This window comes from Puma concolor, chromosome A3, assembly GCF_028749965.1.
Source record: "Puma concolor isolate L17-30 chromosome A3, mPumCon1.1.hap2, whole genome shotgun sequence".
Taxonomy (NCBI): Eukaryota; Metazoa; Chordata; class Mammalia; order Carnivora; family Felidae; genus Puma; species Puma concolor.
Window position 1 is genome coordinate 108,872,425 of NC_141669.1, and position 6,864 is coordinate 108,879,288.

The 6,864-nt window shown below is 38.7% G+C and overlaps 1 pseudogene; it reads left to right on the plus strand.

The window, feature by feature from the left end:
- The first annotated feature begins 4,292 nt into the window (after positions 1–4,292).
- Positions 4,293–5,001, plus strand: LOC147582648 (small ribosomal subunit protein eS24 pseudogene; annotated as a pseudogene).
- The last annotated feature ends 1,863 nt before the right edge of the window (positions 5,002–6,864 follow it).

The window sequence follows — 6,864 nt, forward strand, 5'->3', positions numbered from 1 at the left end:
GAAGTAACCAGTCTTCTTTGGAGACAAATATAAGAACAGCCTACTAGAAGACAGTTCATCTATATATCAGGTTACCTGATTGGCTTTCTAGTCAATAGGCTTGACTACAACCAGGTGACACATTAACACATTCAAAGAGTGAATGAATGTGTCCATCAAAGTAGGGACTGATTAGACAGGAAAGTTTGTTAACAGCTCCTAGCAAAGCACAGTCCAAGAAAGAAGAAGGTCTAACCACTGGAGTTTGGTGTGTTTCTAATGCCAATGGTCAAGTTATTCCTGGGGTAGAAATGGACCCAGCATGAAACCAACAGACTTGGTTATATCTGGCCCTATTTGACAAGATTAATTGTGTTATATAATGGAGGCATCAGAGCACCTCAGACCACTGCTATCAATCACTTATCCTTCTAGTTTCCCTTGTTCTGATGACCTACTCCTCAGACAACCCAAGTCAGACAACCCAAGTCAGTCACTTACAGAGAAAGAGAGGAAACTGACCCTGTGAATGTGAGCATTTCTGGTCACTGCAGTGATTTCCTATAGGAAATTAACAAAGCCAGGAAACTCATAGCTTGATGATAGAGAAAAAGTGAGCTGGTCGTAGATCTCCCTTGTCTTGGTCCATGTAACAGCTCTATTTCTCACTGTGGATAAATAAATTACCACTCTTACCTTCACAAGATTTTAGTAATGAAGAGTCAGTGTCTTGAAGCCTGATGTTCTCTGAAGGGATAGGATACCAGGTCATTCAGAGGTTTAGGCAGCCTTCCTTTGGAAGCATCTGACCTCACTTCAATTTCTCTCATCTAATATCAACACATATAAATGCACATGGAGACTGACTGGCAATGAAGAAATGAACTTCTTCTTGAGAAGACACAAACAGGACCAGAATCAGGGGATTTTAAGAGACCTCCAGCATTAAAATTGGAGCATTTTTTAAATCACATATGAGATAGTCTCTCTTCTAGTTACATGGTGGAAGAATAAAATTGAATTCATGAATAAATTTTAGGTTTTTGAGTGTTGTGAACTACCAATATATACTGGCACTGAGAGTATCAGTAGGTTCTCCCATACTCAAAAGTAAAGTTCATACCTGACTCACTGGGAGCAACTCAGGGCTCCATCCACATGCTGCAGTTCCCGCAAGAAGCTAGATGTCTGTTGGCTGTGGAGACCCTCAGGGAGACTTGCCACCATTACATGGAGGAAATGAGCACAGCAAACTGCCCAGCAACTAGATCACCCTAAGTGTCAAGTCAATGCTGAGGACCTTCTTGTTAGGAATAGGTCAAGGACACTCCTTGGGTATATAGAGACCTGAACCTAAGACAAAGACAGCAATCATTCTGCAAGTTTATACAGCTAAGAAGCAACAACACTGCCCCAGGCCACATAGGATACTCTGTGCTCTTTGAGGAGAAAGACAATAGAATGAGTTGAGCTGGTGAAAATACCACTTTGCTGTCCTCACGCCTTCTTTGTCCACACTCCAAATACTAAGTTCCAGTGTGAACTCAGTGAGATTTAAAGGCTCCCCTGAAGACCATAGAACTCACTCCTTCTATCTACAAAAACTTCCCACTCTCAGGATTTGTTCTTTAAGTCTATGAATCTTCTTACAATGTCAATGTCCTAAGGCTGAATTCAAACTTTAAATTAGTATCTTCAATTTGGAACTCTACGGAAATGAAGGGCAACAGCCTCCTAGAGCAGAATTTAAGTGATTAAAAAAAAAAAAAAAAAAAAAAGACTTCCTGCCAGTTGAAGACCTGAGGGAAAGGGAATTTCTCTCTCAAGGAGGAGTAGAGAGTGGCCTCTAAAATTACCAGACACCAGTCTCCCCTTCACAATGTTGTGAAAAGCATAGTACTTAACACTCTGATTCCATTTTCCAAAATAACTTGTGACTGAAGCCACAATAGTTCATTATTTTTCTTCTGATTAAGGCTACAAAGTAATGATATTCAGTGATAATACTAATCTTCCCTGGCTGCACAATGAAGTATTTTGTTCCTGTTCTTCATGTAGTAGAATGAAATGCTAAAATATTTTGGAATGGTTTCAGTTCGTTATAATTATTGCTCACCCTAAGAGTTTGGAGAGGTGCAGGTGACAAGATCAAACTTGTTTTCACTTAGACTCAGTCAGGTTTAAACCAAAGTTCCCAAAGATGAAAGGCTAATGCCTCAATGCCTTGTTCAGTTTCAAAGACCAATATATGTTTAATCATTTTTTAACATAAAAGCAACATTTAAAAGGAAATAATTTTAAATTGTGAGCAATGTGAGAAATGTACATAAAGAAGGAGGCACTTTTTTTGTCCAAAACAATCATTTCAACAAGAAGTACAAAAGTACCAACCCAGTAGAAAAGTGGATCTTCCCCATCAGAGTTTTCAACATAATGGATTTTGCCTCCTTTCTTACCTCAAAAAAGTTAACTCCATTTTCCCAAATGTTCACCAATAATAGCAACTAAATCAGAAGTTTTCTAAAAAGGATAACAAATCTTAATCTAACATAAGCCCTATTTTAAGTGGGTTTTTAATGACAATGTGCTCTGTATTTCTGATAACACTAAACTGAAGTTTGGCTAATGTCCAGAGCTGAGAGAAACAATGGGCACAAGCATGAGTTATATTTCTGTTTATATTCCCATCCCAAAGCTATGATTTAAGCAGGGGGTTCTGCCTTAATCACAGACACTTAATAAATGAAAGTTGCTTTTATTTCTCAAGTAAGTTTGAATCTCTTGGGTTTGGCAGAAAGTCAAGTGTACCAAATATTTTTATATAGAACCATCTCAAATCCTACAAAAGGTATAATTAGGCAATCTAATAAAGGTCTATGAGAATATATGGGCAATTTGTTAACTAGTTGATATTTAGTCCTCCAGTTAGAATACAGATTTTAGGCGATATACATTTTATAACTAGTACATGTAAATATTACACCACATCATGCAATGTAAAGAGTTTGGAAGATAGGGGGTGCCAGGCTGGCTCAATCAGTGGAGCATGCGACTCTTTATCTGGGGGTAGTGAGCTCAAGTCCCACAGTGAATGTAGAGATAACTTAAAATCTTTAAAAATAAAGAAAGAGAGAGAGAGTTTGAAAGATAAATAATAAAGATGGCACAGACTTCTATTCTTTTATCATTAAAAAAGCTATAATGTTAAAAAAAAAAAAAACCACCCCAACAAGCTGTCCTTATTGTTTCCTATATCTTCCAAAATTAAGCCAAATAGTATTAGATAGGTTTGGATAAGTTCTCAGATAAGAATCTAGATCTGAATCTCTGAACTTAACAATTTCAATCATTTTGATGAGCCTGTCAATATATCCAGATACTCAAATAAGATATGGCTTCCTGATGCCTAAACACAGATACATAGATGCAGAAAATAAGGGGAAAAAAGTCACCAAGAGATGACATAAACCACAGGAAAAACTGATCCAGGAGGTATAATTGGAAAGTTGAAGGTGGTTTATATTTTTAAAGACCAGATGATTAGAAATAGAGGGAAAGTTTTATTTAGGCACATTCATTAGCATTTCCTGAATAATGTAAACTTTACATCCCAAGTTAGAAAGGCAGCTATGGTAGGAGACTTTTGAATATCAGGAAGAGATTTAAAAATCTCTTTTGGTCCCAGCCATAGAATCAAGGCAACACTGTACTAGATTATTTCCTCAAAGCTAAAGCCAGTGAACATTGCCTGTGTCCAGTTATAAAACACAGACTAAATCAGCCTATTCAGATGCACATGTAATGCAATGATGGCTATCCTCAAGAGATCCAAGATGGCAAGTGGAGTATCACTGAGGCCTCCCTCAGAGCCAGCTTTGTAGACATGACATGTGCAGTCACATAAGGTCCCACATTCAGAAGGGCCCTGCACTTGATTTAATGTCTACCACCATCATGAAATTCATCTTTGTCTTTGAACTTGTATTTTGTAAGTGAAATCTGGTAATACAATGGAGCATGCATGTGAGAAGAGAAAATAGGCCAGGCAGCAGTACATGCACACACAAGGCCAAGCCCATGGGGACAGGAGGCCAGAGTGTGCTGTGTTAGTGGCCTGGCCTCCTGGTACACACATGTACATGCCCAGGGCAGTCTGTGATTCTGCAAAGCTGTGAGGGGGCAGCTGGGCTGAAAACAGGATCTGGATTGGTGATGGCAACAGCAGCAGAAGCAGTGGCGGCAGAGGTACGATCCGGAGAGAGAGGAGGCACTCCACGTGGAGCAGCACTGGGACCCTTAGTGGAGGCAAGCTCATGGTTCACCCTCAGAGCCCAACCCTGAGGTATTGGTGCAAATACCACCGCTCCAGCCTGAAGCCTAGGACAGAATGGCTAGTTATCTGACAGTAAATTTGGTCAATAAACAATTATTAAAAACTACACAGGGACATTATATAATAAAGTGCATCAGGAAGTTGTAACTTCAATAGATACCGCTAATTTTGAAAATTGCTCCAACACTGCAAAACAAGTATCTACAGCCTTAGAAATAGAAATCAAATATAAAGATTGCCTCATTTAATGGAACACTATTTTCATATGAAGCTTCAGACAACAAATTTTAAACAAGGAAGACAATTTTCTAATTTTTCCATGAAATTGTAGATGCATCCTCCCTGGATGCTTGAAGCTCAATCTCCATCCTGAACAATACAGTAACTATCTGGACCAGGGATTTCATGGCCAACCAACTACTTCAATGGAAACAAATAGTCACTAATGTTCCTTGCTCCAGAAAGGCAACAGTACATAAGACAGAGATTTGGAAAAAACTAGCCAAGATGTACAAGACCACACCAGATGTCATCTTTGTATTTGGATTCAGAACCCATTTTGGTGGTGGCAAGACAACTGGCTTTGGCATGACTTGTGAGTCCTTGGATTATGCAAAGAAAAATAAACCCAAACATAGACTTCAAGACATGGTGGCCTGTATGAGAAGAAAGAGACCTCAGGAAAATAGTAAAAGGAATGCAAGAACAGAAAAAAGAAAGTCAGAGAGGCACACCTGAGTGGCTCAGTCTGTTCAGCATCTGACTCTTTTAAATTTTTTTTAATGTTTATTTATTTTTGAGAGAGACAGAGACAGAATGTGAGTGGGTTAGGGGCAGAGAAAGAGGGAGACACAGAATCCAAAGCAGGCTCCAGGCTCCAGGCTGTCAGCACAGAGCCCAGAGCAAGCGGGGCTCGAATCACAAACTGCGAGATCATGACCTGAGCCAAAGTCGGATGCTCAACCGACTGAGCCACCCAGGCGCCCCCAGCATCTGACTCTTAATATCAGCTCAGGTCTTATCTCAAGGGTTGTGAATTCAAGCCAGGCATTGGGCCCTGTGCTGGGTGTGAATCCTACTTTAAAAAAAAAAAAAAAAAGTCAGAGTGACTGTAAAAACCAGTGTTGGTGCTGGCAAAAGTGAGCTGGAGATTGGACAACAGAAGGAGTAAAGATTCTGCAGTGACTTTATCTGTGGTGATTGTGCAAATTTTTTAATGAGAGGATTAATAACCTAAGAACTTTGGGGAAAAAAAGAAATTGTAGATGCACTGATAGGATACATAAAAAGGCATTCCGAATTATAAACATATCACTAAGCTGCTTTCTCGTACAGCCTCAAGCTCAGGAAATACCAGAGGAACACTAAAATGCCATTGTATAAATTTTCATTTAAAGTTAAAACCGATTGGTACAAATAGATCTATTAAGAAAAATTGTTCTTTAAGAATCATCAGCTAAAGACGTACAGAAATTTATATTTCAAAATACTGTCATAAGTTATCCCAATGTTGTCACAGCATTAAAATACTCTTAACAGGTCCAACAAAATATCTGTCTCGAAATGAAAAGTTATCAAAAATCATTTGCAATTTTGAATTTGCTAAGAGTAACCAATGTTCCTTTCAATTATATCAATGAAAAATTAAATTTTTAGCAGTAAATTTTGGTCTTAAGTGACTTTGCAGAAATCTTAGAAAAATGTTATGTTCAGTAAGGATATCACATCAATAAAGTGCTATTATTTATTGCATTACATAAAAGTATGATGCCTATATTAGTTTCCTAGGGCTACCATGAAAAATCACCCTGGGAGTGGTCTGTTGTAATTTTATATTTAAGCTTTTTTATTCACTTCAAGAAGCCTCACAACTCCTCTAGATTCATGCTGAGGTTTGGTGCCTGCCTCCACTTCTATCTTGAAACATTTTTAGCCCCTACACCAATGCCAGCAAGCAGAAATAAGCTACCAAAATCTGCTTAGTTCATATGCAATATGGTTAAGGATAATAACAGCTAAGAGGGATGCTCCCAGAGGACAGAACTTCACAGCCTGGAAGACAGGGACAAGTGGAATTTTTTCAGAAAGAATCATGGCCTGCCTTATTGGCTGACCAAGGAAGTCACTCCAATGCCAGAGCAGGAATCCATACCATTCCTGAAAAGCAGGTAACAATATATGCAATATGCCAGAGGCTACTTCATTGGTTCCCATCCTTTCATTTTCTCAGTGGGAGCTTTTACCATAATTATAATGTTCTCTCCATATTGTTGTCTCTATACTAGTTGCATTGGGATGGATGTCTCATCATTAACTATAGGTCTCCAAACCATGAGAAGCTGCACATGGGCCTAATGTAAAACACTGCACATCAATTAAAGATCCTGATAGAGTCACTGGAATAGATTTTGTATTATTTTCCTGCAGGAATGGGTTGAATTCATTTTATGAACCAAAGGGCTAAACTACAGTGAAGACCTCTTGGTTTCCTAGCCAAATCCTTACCTTTCTCTTTTCTTGAAGGTTTCATGGGATTCAGGAAAAGTTCATTC